The following is a 16829-nucleotide window of genomic DNA, read 5'->3' as shown; positions in this document are numbered from 1 at the left end:
TTAAAACACCTTACAAATGCTTAGCTGTGTTGTGCAATTAATAAATTGTAACTGTACTATTATGTAATATTCTGTAACGCTAACTTAAGCATTTTTCATAAATTATTTATAATTGCAATTTTCATTGTTTCATTTTCTTTTTAGGCGCAATGTCGTATTTATTTGCATGAATTATTTACCATTTCATATTGTGCACTTACTTTCATAACTGCAAGTGCATTTTAATTCAGTATAATAATAGTCTGTGAACCCATTAAAATAAATAAATATACTTTGAAATAGTTCGTGGTTAAGTTTGGTACGTGATAAATTAACTCGTGTTTAATCGCGACCCAAAAGGCGTCCATGTAAGTCGTTTGCAGAAAAAGTAATCAAATGGAAACTAATAAAATACTTTGTGATTAACTTAAAGAGTTACTGTCTATTAGACCAATACTTTTTAGATTCTGGAACAACCTTATCTATAAGATTTATTAAAATAAAAAATATTCAATCCTAGGAATGCTTAAAATCCTATATCTAGGAGTACCTAAAACCCTCTCGCAGTAAGGAAAACTCAAATTAGAAACGATTTTTATGACTAACAAACCCGCCTTATTTAGAGGAAAACATCGCCAGTGTAGCACCGGCTGCGAAACATGTCGGACGTGACGACTCCGCGGTATAGTGCGTTAAGTGAGTTCGTTCTGACCAGTGAAGTGTACGATGAACAGTTTTAAAAGGATAATATTGTAATTGAGGGGTGAGTGGTAATGTATTTTGAAAAATATTTTTGTAACGGTTACTGTAGTTTTTTTTTAAATATATTTAGTAAGATATAATATGTTAATACTCAAACATTAACATTATAGTTTCCAAAGTCCACAAATAAAGAATAAAGCCCATAAGTATTTCCTATTATTTATAAACATTTTGGTTTATTTTAGTAAACTATACTGATAGTATAAAGGAACAAAGTTAGGGAATTTAATTTTTTTGTAGGCATCTCAATGACCCCACAATTCTGTTGTTAATTTCTAATGCGAAAGTTTATGAATTTCGGATGCTTGTTAGAACTGAACGCAGGAACCGATAAACGGCTTCAGATTATTTAATCTTTTGTATTCTAACGAGCATAAATATGTTCTGGATTAATGTATAGGCTAACTTTTGTTCCGGTAAAGTACGTAATGAGAATTTTATACGAGGAAAGTTCTTTCACGTGGAAAAGCCGGCAGCAATACCCAGTGTTTAATAAATTTTGATAAAGTTTGAACTTAGTTTAGTTTTCGTAATACAAGTTTATAAGTAGTTATCGGAATATAGGTTAATGATTTTTAGCCAAGTTACAGCCTCAAAACGCTATTCTAGATCATTCCTAAATATATAGTTAGCTTTATAAGTAGTATGCTTCCTCGATTGTGAATTGCGGCCTGATACCATAAAGTGTGGGGACGAACCGACATTTAAGGAAGCGATAAATTACTTTCAGACTTTCTTATGCTTTCATATTTTATTTTATTACGTCATCATCCGTAACAATGGGGTAATAAAATGTTATCACAATTTATGGGTTATGTTTTTTTTAGTATCGTATAATGTTTTTCCATATTTTATTAATTATACAATGTTACAAGTTATGCAATGTTGTTAAGTTAACCGTATTAATACATTGAGTAGTTAAATAAAAGATTTATACGTTACATCGGAAATCAAATAGCCAATTTCCCGCCGGATATCGGTAGGTGATTATGAACAAAATGGTCAGTCCGTGTTTATGTCACCGAATTTACGTCACCTAATTTATAAAGAGACGTAAACTATATTATTCAGTTCGGGAGAATACTAAGGGTTGCAAATTTTCGATGGGGGAATAAATCATTGGATCACACAAAAGGAATCGAATTTGGTATACCTTATATAAGAGTTGGATACTCACTCAGTTTTTTATAAAATATTTTATCGCGGATTTAAAATAATAAAAAGGCTCACTAATTGCAATTTTTTTTTTACAAAAAATATGTTTGTTTATTATTGTGAATATGTTTAAATATTTTTTGATTTAATGGTGGTTAAAAAGAAACGCAGAAATGGTTTCCTGGATATATTTATATGTGCAATACAGTTTTGACAAAAAATATTTGTGGATAGCTACATAAAGGTTCTGATTTTCGAAAAAGTTATCAATTTCTATTGCCCGAGCTGGGAATTGTTGCAGGGATTTATTATCAGTTTTTAAGTAAGATTATAATCTGAAAAATAAAAATCAATAAAAAAACGGAGTTTGCGTAATAAAATTGTACTGGTATTCAGTTAGATATCTACCTGGCATTAGGAAAACGGTCTGTCGTGACCTTTCGAACGGTGCCCTTTGATATTCTATGTTAGGGAGAAAAAACTTAAATTGATTATCCTTAGGTAGATTAAATCCCTATTTTTGTAAATAAATATCTTTTGTATCGCGTATAAACGATTAGTAGTTTATGTTTAGGTATAAATGATGAACAGGACATTTTCCAATACCTCGTTTTACTGCAAACTTTTGCTTATAATACAATTTTGCATTGAAATCCGGGCAGTCCTTTTACTCAATATGTGCGTTTGCATCTTTGTGATAATTATGTATTGATAATTGAACCCTTGTATTTTTTTTTATTATCTATTGTTAATTGCCTAGGTGCGACCCTTTAATTGCCTTAATTGTTTATTTCCGCTGAAACATTGCAAGCATTGTAATGTCGCGATTTGAATGTAATTGTAGCCAGAGTAATTACTGGGTATTATATGCAAGAATTCTTTAGTATAATATAAGGCTATGCAATCCTGAACTGAGATTTGTTATTTAAAATTCTAGGTGGTACTGATATCGCAATTGTTTACGAGCAGGCACTTTTAAAATTTGGTACACGACATGCTTGTATCAAGGAATAGAAAAAATAATAATAATTTCTAAAACAAGTATGATTATTTCTCAAAATAAATGTATCTACGTAACGCTACACGAAAAAGTCGTGTTATTACGTGTTTTTCAGCCTCACCTGGTTTTATGTTTGTTTTATCAATAATAATAATATCAGCCCTGTATTATATACTTGCTCACTGCTGAGTTACTAGAGGTAGACTTCACACACCTTCGACATTCCTATAGAGAACTTCTCAGATGTGCAGGTTTCCTCACGATATTTTCCTTCACCGTTAAAGCGAACGATAAATTCACAAAGAATACACACATGATTTTAGAAAAGTCAGAGGTGTGTGCCCTTGGGATTTGAACCTGCGGACATTCGTCTTGGCAGTCCGTTCCACACCCAACTAGGCTATCGCCGCTTTTTTTGTTTGTTTTATTACATTAATTATTTATGTTACTTGATAGAACGAATGTATTAGACAAACAAAAAAAAAAGACAGATGCAGACGATAATTTCGTAGCAATATTCCTGTACGGTGCATACTGCGTTGTAATTTATTGGTCATTACAAAAATTCCACGAGATATGTAGAGTTATAGAGTACTAATACCTAAGTGAGTGTTAGAATGCGTGGCGACGCAGTCAACAACAGTTGGGATAACATCGTGTATTGTGTATAAACACTGGAGTGCAAAGATACGGTATCGCGTGACGTGTCATAATCAATACAATTCGCGAACAGTACCTTGATCCGCGAGTTTCCTTGTACCCATAATGTACTCGACGCAGGCATATCACTTTAACTCTGGGTTGACATCAGCACGCGTCTGGCTCAAAATTGAGCATGGAGGCTCAATGCGGTACGTACCAGGAGAGACGCTTTTCCAACTGATATCTAACTATTATTCATTAATAGATATTGTTTTCGGTTCTATCTTTGAAATGAACTGTTCCGGTTTAAGAATACCCACTATGTTCTTTTCCAATATAACATATTAATACGGAACATTGATCACCTATGTGTCAAATTTAATTTGATTGTTGCATTTTTTTTTTGTTTCTCCGAACATACGAACATCTTCATAAACTTTCACATTAATAAAGTTAGAAGTAAAATCAATTAGTCATCACCTTAGAAGTTGAATGAACAGACATTGTTTAAAACTGACATAACTACGTGTGTTATGAAATAATACTAGTATTATCCTTATTGTGACAATAGTTTGTTGTCCGTGTTCGCTACTTTAGAATCCCACTGTTGTCGTTAGGTATTTTTTTTATGGAAAATTGCAAGCAGGAAAAATTACGGAAGGTCAGGCAAATTTATTAAAAAAAGTCCTAGTTATTTTACGCATAAGAAATGACATTGAATGAGTGGAATTATCGAGAATCTTGACTCAGGTTCAGGCCCCGCAATTTTGATTTTTTTGAATAGTTTATTATCGTTTGTTTTAACGTCAAATAAAATATCATGGGCTGTGTTTACATTGGAAAAATAAAAAAAATTATTTATTTTATATAAACGCAAATATCGGTGAACGGATTTTATGAACGCATACGGAGAGACCATAAGCTTGATTAACAAACAGGTTACTTTTATATCGACTTTCCCGTAGGCAGTACCGTGAACAAAATAAATAAATCATAAATCGCTATAGTGAAATACATAAATTAGCCGTGTAATATTTGGACACGGATATTTTTAGTTTGTCTACTAAAGACTGTTTTCAAAAAACAATCTCAATCTTAATCTTCTATTCGATTCCAAGATTAAACCAATCAGAATAACTCATTCTGATTAGCTTCATTGTGATTGGTCAATTTTCGCGATGGATAATAAGACAAGCGATGTTTTTTCCCAAACGATTCTGTACAATTTAATAATATATCGCATACAATTATTCACAATAATACATTTTGTGTGTGTAAATTATATGTATGTTGGTGCAGAGGAGGGGGCTCGAAAGTGCTTTGAATACGAAATTGTCCCCTCCATTGTTATTCGATGCAAATGGTAATTGCACATCAATTTAAATGTTATCTATTAACAGTTACTGGTAGTAGGTTTCTCATATGTGAGAGTCCTCCTGGCAGCAGTGTATAGTCACTGTTGTGTTCCGGTTTGAAGGACATTGTAGCCAGTGTAACTACTGGACATAATAAGACTTAACATCGCATGTCTTAGGATGGCGAGCGCAGTGGAATACCAAAAAATACTTTGTAATTCATGGTGTTGGAACCATCCAACACCATTAATTACAATTATTTTTTGTAATTCATGGTGTTGGATGGTTCCAACGACCGATAAACAGTAGAAACACCAGTTTCTACTGTTTATCGGTCGTATCGCTTACCATCAGGCGACCGGCAAGCTCGTCTCGTCATACAAAGAAATAAAAAAATAATAATAATAATAGTTATCATCATATTAATAGTCAAAAGAGCCTCGACCAACATCTTCGGAAGCTCTCAATTGGCCGTTGGGTCGGAGGCCAGTTGCAGAAAGCAGTATTGCTGGACACGGCGCGCATTGTGAGGAGATTCCTCACTTTGAATCCCTAACCGCCGGGGGCTTGGGTCTTGAGTTTCGCCATCGGAGGGTCATTACTTTTTTTATATTTTTATATGCAAGTTTTTTTTTTAAATGTATATGTAAAAATGTAAAAAAAAATACCTTTACAATAAAGAGAATTGACCATAGTTATCATGATTATTCGCTAAAGTGACACTGTAATGTCTAACTTAACTAATGGTGGCGGAGGGATCGTCCGCTATTTACATACATAGGTCGACCCTCAACACAAGCGATTGGGTTCGTTTATAGAATACAGCCATAAGTAGTTTTACCATACATAGCCAACGAGGTGAACCTAAACTAAGGTCAGTTATGGGGCAGGTAATTTAGTTTATGTAATACGTCGACCAAAAATCCCACTCCGGCAAAACATTATTGTTTTATGGAAAAAATAACTTTATACAGCTCGTCCCTTGGGACAGTTTTTGATAGAAACATATTTTAATTCAATAAGTTAGACAGACTAGCAAGCAATTTTCTTATTAAATTAATTCCCAAATCCCCAAGTCCACTTAATATAATTCCCATGTAAGTAAGTATTTATTTCTATTACGAATTATTGTTTTATTAGGTTTTAATTTTAGATCATTTGAAAACTGCTTCTGTAGCTTAGTTGTTACTGTATGACTGCAGCGTTGAGATCTTGGGTTCGATCCCCGAGACGGAAAAAGTGATTTTGGATTTTCTACTGGTTATAAGTCTGGAGTTTGGAATTTGTGCCCGACATGGCGATAGGCTCGCTCCCTTTAACACCGTGGGATATGCATGGCGAAAAGTGGGTGCACGAATATACGCCTTGACCTTCGACTCCTTCGGGGATAAAAGGCGTGAGTGGAATTTATTATTCATAGTTCATTTTAATTTTAAGTTCTAAATGAATAATAATTTACCTTGTATTTACCAGTTTGCTCAATCAATATTTATTTTTAAGTAGTAATGATAACATAAATTTAATTCTAAACTTTATATTATTAGTATGTACGAGTACATATTATATATTTATGTATTTATAATCTGTATTTTATGTATTTATAATATTACTTATATTTTGTTTGTATTTAATATAGTTATACATTATAGTTACTTTTATGTATGTTTATGTATTATTAAATATCCTTATGCACCTACCTTATTTATCCCTGCACCACCCTTAGGTTGACTAGGAGAGAATGCCTTTGGCATTTAGTCCGCCGATATACTTATTATGTATATAAAGTGCAAAATAAAATAAATAAATTAAAAATAAATTTAATAAAATGCCAAGTTTAGTTTATTACTTTATTAAACTATTTACCCCGTATAGGGAATGTAGAGAAATCTCTATCTAGTGAAAATTCACAGATGTAACAAGTCTACTGGTATATAGCGCATAGATTTTAAACCCTACCAATTAAATAGCATCACACCTCTGTATTTCTTTGGGGATTAGCAGAAGTATAATACACTTACATTTTGCCACCTATGATAAGCCTATGCGATAGAGCCGAGCGTACAATTCACCGGGCACAATTAGACTCCGAATTGTCAAACCCAATAAAAAAATATTACCTCCAATATAATTAAACATTAAGGATATTAGTGTTAATAATTGTCATCGTCCCTTCCTCCTTCGACTGATGCTGGCGAGCTCCATTGACGCACTTGGCCAGTCTTTGTTATCGCCGCTTTTGTTTGTTCAATAGAGTTCGCGTTAGTTGACGTCCACGCTGCAAACTAGTGTAAATATTGTATAAAGGTGTAGTTTTTTCCTGGACTAGTGAGGTGGCTCGTCTGATTGTGAATTCAGTGTATTTTAAATAATATGGAGGAATAGGAGAATAGTAACCGTCCGGATAACGACCACCATACACAATCCGCTATAATCGCCAAGCCTAACCGTTCTCAGTAGGCAACGGCTTGGCTATGCTTCAGGCATTGCTTTAGTCCATTGGCGGCGGATGCTGCTTACCATCAGGCAGACCGCTTGCTCGTTTGCCTACTGAGGCAATGAAAAAAACGTAAGTGTTGCGTTTCGAGATCAACCTGTGTATATGCGGTTCCAACAGACCGGCATGACAATGTCGACTGCCGAGGAGTAATACTCTCTTGTCAGTCGAAATTTTATTGGACCCACTCCACTTACCATGAGGTACAGAGGGGTCATTTTGTCATTTTGCTGTGGACGTATAATAAAGTACTTTCGCGCCCTCACATCCACTAATACAACTCCCGTAAGCCAGGATCAGCATTGGCACACGTTGTAGGACATCGAATGAAGGAGCTCGACGAGTCTCGGAGAACACTAATCTGTCCTTGCAACGAAATTAATCAAATAGAATTATAGAAAGGAGTTGAATATATTAATTATACACTCCCATTTATAGCAAAATAAAGCGGGCAGAGGTCAGTGGTGTGACATATCTCTCGACTGACTGCTTCGGTGGCGTAGTTGTAATTGTACACGGTACAAGTACGATTACCGCGCTGAGGTCCTGGGTTCCAATCCCGGGTCGGGCCAAAATAATTGTGACTGTGTGAATTATGAGAGTAAAGGAACAGAGAGTGCACCTGTGTATTGCGCACACACTTGTGCACTATAATATATCCTGCGTACCTGGCTGATCTAGGTTGAGATAGGCCGCCTTGGTCAAAATTCGGCTACGAGGGATTAATTCATACATTCATATCTTTCGACGCTCGCTATGTTATCCTCACCTTAGTGAATGCAGTTAAGGGGAAGGTCTTCAGCTAATCACCTTCTAAGCGTAATATTTATTCCCCTAATCTTTAAGCATTAACTTCAGATAAATTAAGCACTCATATTCAGACTCATCATAATCAGACATGCCAAATATACGGCCGATTGGTTTATTCCATATACAAAATTAAAAATATACGGTAAATAATATATAAAAAATATAAATATTATTTTATTTGGATTAACTTTTAATCAAGAAAATTCGTTTTGTACTAAGAACAAAAAAACTTAGTACCAGTGGCGAAGGGTGAAATTTTTCAAAAGGTAACCCGGTGTAACAAAAATTGGCGTCAGTTATAATATCGGGGGCAATACGCATAATTATGATGACAATTACGCAAAATACCTACTAAAGTACCTATTATGCGTAAATAATTGAAACATTCGTAAAATCGAACAATAAATGTAGATAATTTCCTTCCATTAACCACAAATATAAGTACCTATTAATTTGTTATAACAGCAACAAAAGTATTAAAATTATAACCACACTACCAGCTACCTATAAGTAAGTATCAATTTATTTACATAGTAAAACTGTAAATGTAATTTCCCCCTAAAGAAATAGGTATCACGTTCGCCAAACAGACCAACAGTTTAACTGTATCTACATGATAAACTTATGTAATTATCAAGCTATAATATGATCAAGAAAGGTTATTGGTTAACTTTTGCTAGTATCGTCGTGCTATTTTAAATTCAGTAAAATATTACATATAATATTTATTTTTGTCTAACAAACATTTTGTGTCTGAAGTCAAAAAGTTATCAGATCTACTTCAAGTATTTAACCATCTAAATACTAATACGTGACATCACAGACTAATAATATACTTACGTAAAAGTAGACATTAAACTTATCACAGGTAGTCATTTCCATTATAATACGCATTTATTTGTAGTTTCTAATTAAACAAAGCGCTGGTCAACTAAATATCACAGAACTATCAAGAAATAAAATTAATATGACAATTTACAAGCACCGCAACTTAGTAGCATAATAAATTATGACGTTTATCGACACAAAAAGTGACAACAATACATAGTCGGTCAACGTGAAGCCGATCTTCCGCACGATTCCGATGAACACTAGCATAGAAAGTCATAGAATGTGCTGCCATCTATATTAAAAAAACATACTACGACATTAAGCCGCTTGACAGCGGGTTACCTTGCGCCTGTGGCGTCACAATTTTACTTAGGTAACGGAATTATTGGGGAACTAAATACAAGGAGTGCCATCTAACGCTTTTTAAAATAAGTAATTGATATCGATTAAATTAACAAACAATGGGCTAATGGCCGATAGATGTCATTATTAAGTTATCATGAATTAATAAGTTAAGCTATTATAATTACATTTCATTGTCTGATATGTTGTAAATTTATAATTTACCTATTAAATATATTGTTTAGTATCTCCGTACACCTCAAAGGGAAGCCGGTGGGAATCGGCTTGTATGGACGCTTCGCCACTGCTTAGTACCATGTAGCAGGTGTAGTGCTACGTTACGTAGCGCTTTCTACGCAGTGCTACGGGACTGTCCAAATTAGGCATGTATAAATTAAGTAAACCTAATGCTCATTTAATTTTTCATTTAGAGGTGTTAGTCATTTAGCCACATTATTTAATGGAAATAATATTTCATTCCAGTGCTCTGGTACTTAAATGTTACCTAACTTCAAGCAAAAAAGCCTCGTCTACAAAAGTAATAAAGAAAACAAATACATATAAATATGCAATGGATTTGGACCTTTTTTGCACCAGTGTTCCGAGACTTAAAAATATTATGAGTGCAGTTTTCTTCATCTGAGTTCGATTCTGTGTATTGGTTTAGATTATTTAAATTGTTGTTATTTATATATCTATTCTCTTCTCTTTTTTGTATAATCTTAAACATTATTTATACCAATTGTAACATCTAAACTCTAAAGTGTACTATATTCTGTAAGTGAAAATTTAATTGCGTATAATTGCGTAAATCTGCATTAGCTGTAAGTTTTCCACAATCAATAAAATAAAAATAAAATGTGTGGGCGAATGATAAAGTCATATTGGAGACTGCAGAGTCGACGGGTCCATACGATTCCTGCCGGCTTCCTTTTCGGGATTTATGTCAATCGTTCTAATTATTATTAGAACGATTTGCAGACCTTATTTACGCATATTAGAACTTATATGTCGCGTTCCCTTTTGGAAAATTCTACCCTTCTCCATTAATAGACGGTATTTTTTACATTAAAGTAAATGACACATAAATCTACCAAACTAATATTATAAAGATCTAAGTTCGTGAACACAAACTATTTTTTCTTTCTGGAACCCACTGCAATTATACTGTATCGCTTAATGATGCTTTAACCAATAATGAGCCGCGCTTTACCCGAGAAACGTAATTTGTATCAGTGAAAGGTGAAATTTGACGAAAGAGAACACGACACAGCATACAGATACTAATATGCATGAATGCGCCTGCAAATCGTTCCAATGACAATTAAATTGTACACAAAGGGAAGCCGGCAGGGGTTTGGAATTGGAATTTGGAATTGGGTTATATGAACCTTTCGCCATTGATCTATATAAATTTATTTTGATAATTCCAGAAATATACAGTCACACAGACAGAGTTGTAGGAAAAAATATGTTAAAAAACGCAGAACGTTACATGTAACATGCCATCTTTTGAACTCGCATATTTACATAATTTGCGTTGTTTGCGCGCAAACGAGTGGTAATTCTATAAATAAACAAAACGTTTAATTACATGGCTCGAGAATTGAGTGATTTAATTTGCCTTTTTGCGAAATTTAATTTTGTTGCGGTTGCGATTCGCGGATGTTTTGAAATAAACGTGTGAATACGTTATTGGTCCACATCTCCTGCCTAAGCTTTAATTCTCATTATTCCTATTAAACTAACATATTAATTTTGAAATAATTTACATAAAATATTAACATGTTTTTCACATTATTTCAAAATTTTATTTTAGCAAGAAGTTTTGACACTTCGCTGTGGTAATTTTGAATCTATACTATTATATAAAGCTGAAGAGTTTGTTTGTTTGTTTGTTTGTTTGAACGCGCTAATCTCAGGAACTACCGGTCCAAACTGAAAAATTCTTTTTGCGTTGGATAGCCCTATGTTCGTGGAGTGCTATAGGCTATATATCATCACGCTATACCCAATAGGAGCGGAGCAGTAATGCCTAATCTCAGGAACTACCGGTTCGAACTGAAAAATTCTTTTGTGTTGGATAGCCCTTTGTTCGTGGAGTGCTATAGGCTATATATCATCACGCTATACCCAATAGGAGCGGAGCAGTAATGGCTAATCTCAGGAACTACCGGTCCAAACTGAAAAATTCTTTTTGCGTTGGATAGCCCTTTGTTCGTGGAGTGCTATAGGCTATATATCATCACGCTATACCCAATAGGAGCGGAGCAGTAATGCCTAATCTCAGGAACTACCGGTCCGAACTGAAAAAATATTTTTGCGTTGGATAGCCCTTTATTCGTGGAGTGCTATAGGCTATATATCATCACGCTATACCCAATAGGAGCGGAGCAGTAATGGCTAATCTCAGAAACTAGGAGTTTGAACTGGGCCCTTATTCTCTATCCCGCACGTTATTTTAACAGTGCGTAACAAGCACGTAACACAACACATCATGTTTAGGACTATAGAAATTTGGCTTACAGAATACCATTTCACGCACATTTCTCAAAGATAACATGACACGGCCGCGTTACGCGTTTACACTATCATACAGAATAAGGGTCCTGAATAATTCTTTTTGTGTTGGGTAGCCCTTTGTTCCTGGAATGCTATAGGCTATATATATCATCACGCTATGCCCAATAGGAGCGGAGCAGTAATCGCTAATCTCAAGAACTACCGGTTCGAACTAAAAAAATATTTTTGTGTTGGATAGCCCTTTGTTCCTGGAGTGCTATAGGTTATATATCGTCACGCTATGACCAATAGGAGCGGAGCGGTAATGAAACATGTTGCAAAAACGGGGACAATTTATTAGTTATGAGAACTTCCGTTGCGTGCGCTGCGTAAACGGTTAAAGTTATGCAACAATGATGTATGGCGGGATTGTTCCTCTTAAAAATTTCTAAAAAATATATTATAAAACAAAGTCCCCCGCTGCATCTGTCTGCCTGAACGTGTTACACTAAAAAACTACCCAACCTATTAAGATGAAATTTGGTATGGAGACAGTTTGAGATCCTGGGAAGAACATAGGCTCCCGGGAAACTACTACTTTTATAACGGAAAACTTAAGCCTGAAAAACTTTATAACGCGGGCAGAGCCGCGGGCAAAAGCTAGTATCTATATATACTCTTAGATAACTGTCTTTTGTTACGATACCGTAACTTTTGTTATATAATCTTCAAAGTTCAATATTACGTCGTGAGAAGAAATTCAAATGAAAGTGATTTCAAATAAATCTAGCAGACATTTCTCTTAAACCCTTGGTTATTAAGTCGTGTAATAACGTAAGGAAACTGCTCTTTTAGCAACCTTATCTATGAGGTTTCCTTTAAAATTGTGGAAAGTATGCAAATTGTTTGAAATTCTGAGCTTACTGATTCGTATATTGCTTTCTAAAAGGCAAGAATACATAAAATAAAATGGCAATAATAACATTTTAATATCATTAGACTTCTTTGTACTTAGAATGCAGCAAAAAAATACACAACTCCGTATCGTTTTATTGAGATTGGCTGAGAGATTAACTCGTGACTGGCGCTTTAATCTCTCATCAAAACTAAACGAGATCGAACTACGAATCGATGACTTATACCTATGTACAAATGTACATACCTGTAGACTATTTTATATTTACTGGTATATTATCAAAGTACATGTAACATGTTATTGTATATCTTACTTAAGATATCGTATAAAATTCCAAAATATTTTAAGTCTTATTTTACTAACGTTACCGTTTGAATTTAATTGACACTTTTTTATCGCAGGTTTGATGTCTCGTGTGATGTAGAAGCCGTCATATTAGTGTCACTTTGTAAAGTCAAGATGAGTTGTCATGCAATTTTTATTCTGTCTTTGAGAACTGACAAGTGAAACTATGGAATTATAATTTCATGAACCAATGAGCACTTCATTAGAGTACTTAAACATTTACAAATGGGTTAGTATAACTAGAATTTAGTTTAATGTTAATTTTGCTTAAGTTAACCATTTTGTATTTGTCCTCATACTTTTCTAGGCTGTCAAACTTAATTCCTGATTATATCAGTTTGACACTGAGAAAAATAAAGATAGAAATTACATTTTAAATGTCATATGAAGTGACAAAGATTCCGGTCGAATGTTCCGGCCGGATATTACCGCGCCCGTACTTACGTCTCCACATTTCGTGTACAGGAATTTAGGGAGCGACATTTTTACACGGAAACATTTACTTTATTACGTTGCAAAAAGATGTTTTAGTTGTCACATTTTAGGGCATTACTTGGTATGTCGTATTTTATTTAGGGTTGTAACGAAACTTCACCTCCGCCTCTGTAAATGCGGAACTTCCGCAAAAATAGTACCTCCGCTTCCGTAAAATTTCATGTCTCGCGCGTGAAATGGTCAAGAATCAACACCATGCTTGTGCGGCGGGAACGCGGGCAGCGGAGGGAAGGGCTGGAACATACAACAAATGCAGCTATTTAGCTACATTCTATTACCTTAATATAACACGGATTTATATTTTTTCCACTTCTAATAAGACTTCCGCCTTCGGTAACTTCCGTTGCCGCGGAGGAGAAGGTCTTAGCCTGCGCATTTCCACCTCCGTTAAACGGGCCTTCGTCATAACGCTAATTTCGTTTATGCGGAATTTTTTATTAAAGCCGTCATGTTTAAAATGTATTTCTTGAACGATGTAATGTCAAATATTTAAATACAGCATCAGTATTATGATGTACTTTTTCTACCAGTCTGCTGCCACAGGAAACAAGTTTTGTGGATGGGTTTCCGACGTTAATCTGATTACCGAATCGCTCACAGTATACGTTTTGATACTTAAAAATCGTATAATTGCTCAATGTTACTGCGTGAGGAAACCATGTCGTATTTTTAATTGGAAGTTAGTCTAAGGAAAAGAAGTGCATGCGCTATTCATAATGATTGAATAAAAAGCTATTACAATAAAGGTCATATTGTCACAACTAGCGCGACGTATTATATACGCGAAGTTTCAAAACAAAACCAACAACGAACGCTTCTGTTAATTGACTTTCTCTGTTCGTGACTGTCGTGTTATCAAAACAAACATGAACACATTGTGTCTAGAATTCAGCCTGTTCAGAACATTGATTGTTGACTTATGTACTTGGTAGGTTTAGCTAGAATTTGTTTCGTGTAGCATCTTTGTGAAGCCATCTTTTGTTTGGTGTATATTGCGATAGATACGATTTACAGTAGTTTTCAATAATCGATCCCAATCTCAATCTTCAATCCTACTCTGAGAATGAACCAATCAAAATAAGTCATTTATAAGCATTTAAAAAAAACTATGTTCTAATTGGTTCATTTTTGAGGTTTGAAGAAAAGAGCGTATTTTTATGCCGGCATCGCATCGATGATTTCTCTGATATTGTAGATGTTTATGGGTAGGAGTGATTGCTTACAATCAGATGATCCATTTGCTCGTTTACGTCTATATCTACCAATTAAAAAATAAGTTTTGACAGTGTAATTTCATTGTCTAACATTCGCGTAAACATAAGACATAATACCACAGACACATTCTTTAAAAAAGGGTTTGAGAAAATGTTTTTATGGAAAGCAGCGGCTTGGCTATGCCCCTGGCATTGCCGACGACCATTATTGACAGTGACAACTTACCATAAGGTCGACCATTTGCTTGAAACAATAAAAAAACTTACATAGTAGATACAATCAGCCACAAAAATAGCGGAGAAAATTCAAAATTTACAAACGCTTCCACACATTAACTTCAATCTCAAATAAAGTAAATCGTTTGAAGTTTATTTTATTAAAGAAAAAACAATTATTGAAGGCTAAAGTATATAGGCGATATCAAATTTTGAATTTGTTTAGCTACTTTTGTGGCTAACTGTACATAGCTTATTATGAATAATGGCGGGTCTTCCGTACTTTTTTGTTATCAATGAAATCATTATTGTAATTACTTTTTCATGTACGATATAACTCAGGGTCGGTTGTAAATTGTACTGAAAACGGCGAATGATCCACTGGGAAATGAATCTAATTCCGTGTTGAAATAACACCAAATTCTTTTCTCTATACGCAGTAACGGATAAAACTATGCAACTAGTACACTGATTTAGTAATTTATAAAGAAAGGAAAGTCGTGATGCCGTGTATTTTGCTTCTAAAATGTCTTGATAAAATACCGATACCAACGTCTGGTAGATTTTTTTATGTAGGCATCCTTGCTGTGTACTCGGGGGAAACATGCGAATGGAACTTAGCGACTCCAGGAACCCGGAGCAGAATTGGCAGAACAGTGTGGGGGAGGGTTAGAAACCCTCTTTTAGGATAAGCGGAGAGGAGAAAGAGGGAAAATGTTGGCGAGTCCTCATAGGATTCAATATATATTTATAACTAAAAGGTATACATACTGAACTCTGTGCCTAGGGCCGCGATGTCGGATAGTTGTGTAGTGTTTGTTTCAGAAAACATGACTTCGCAAGGAATTAAATTAAATTCTGTTCGTCTCTTATAATATAGTGGTAAATAAGATTCACTAGCTACAACGCTGCCTACCGCTTTGGGTCTGGCGTGAGCTTATGATAACGTATCGGACATTATAAAACAAATAAGATATATACGTCAATAAAGATACCGCTGAAATGTTTTTGTTTTACTAGTTCGAAATATAACCTCGTATTCTTTTTACTGGAAGCCATAACCCGATATCAGTAAACTTCAGACTTAATATTTGTCAGAACACTATTTGTTTTATTTTCGTGATTTATTATCGGAAGTTTTCTTTGCATTTTAATAGTTGGTGACCTATTTGACTTCCGGTGAAGGTTCTACGTATACCTAATGATGATGTAATAATAATATTGATATGAATTTTGAAACGAAGGAAATCGAGAAGCTGATTATGCTAAAAAGTGTATGAACACCCATAGTGTAAGAGGAATTTTATGTTGGTTACCGACCTTTAAGGACGTAGAAGGGAAATGGGAACAGGATTTCTTGAGCCGCCGGTAAATATTATATATAAGCCGCTACAAGAATTGAGTTGAAATTTGGCACAAATCTAATGTGAGTCTTGGTTAATTATATTATCTTTTATATGCTGGACTAATTAATAGTTAAACTTTTGTAACGGGAGAAAATTTTCATACGGGTTATCAGAAACTGCGAGACTATCCCGCCCTCGCCACTAATGCAACTCCTGTAAGCCAGGATCGGGAGTGGCACGCAGTTTATCACACTGAGCGGTGAAGCTCGGCGAGTCTCAGGGAAAGTAATTAGTCTTAACCCACAACGAAATTAATGAAATAGAAGGAAAGGGAGGAGTAGGAATTATATTCTTTTTTGTCCAGAAGCTAGTAAATCATATGAAATAAACTTGTCATTTTTTTACTAGTACTTCGATGTATTACG

General features: G+C 34.6%; 1 protein-coding gene across 1 annotated transcript in view; it reads left to right on the top strand.

The window, feature by feature from the left end:
• The first annotated feature begins 606 nt into the window (after positions 1-606).
• LOC115448811 (adenylyl cyclase 78C) overlaps positions 607-16829 on the top strand; it is a 64533-nt gene continuing 48310 nt past the window's right edge. Inside the window, exon 1 of the mRNA XM_030176372.2 lies at positions 607-742. The gene's annotated coding sequence lies outside the window, so the exon portion shown is untranslated. The remainder of the gene's footprint in view (positions 743-16829) is intronic.

The sequence above is a fragment of the Manduca sexta genome, chromosome 28 (genome assembly GCF_014839805.1).
Source record: "Manduca sexta isolate Smith_Timp_Sample1 chromosome 28, JHU_Msex_v1.0, whole genome shotgun sequence".
NCBI lineage: Eukaryota > Metazoa > Arthropoda > Insecta > Lepidoptera > Sphingidae > Manduca > Manduca sexta.
Note: the sequence above shows the minus strand (reverse complement) of the source record. Positions and strands in the feature narration are given on the sequence as shown.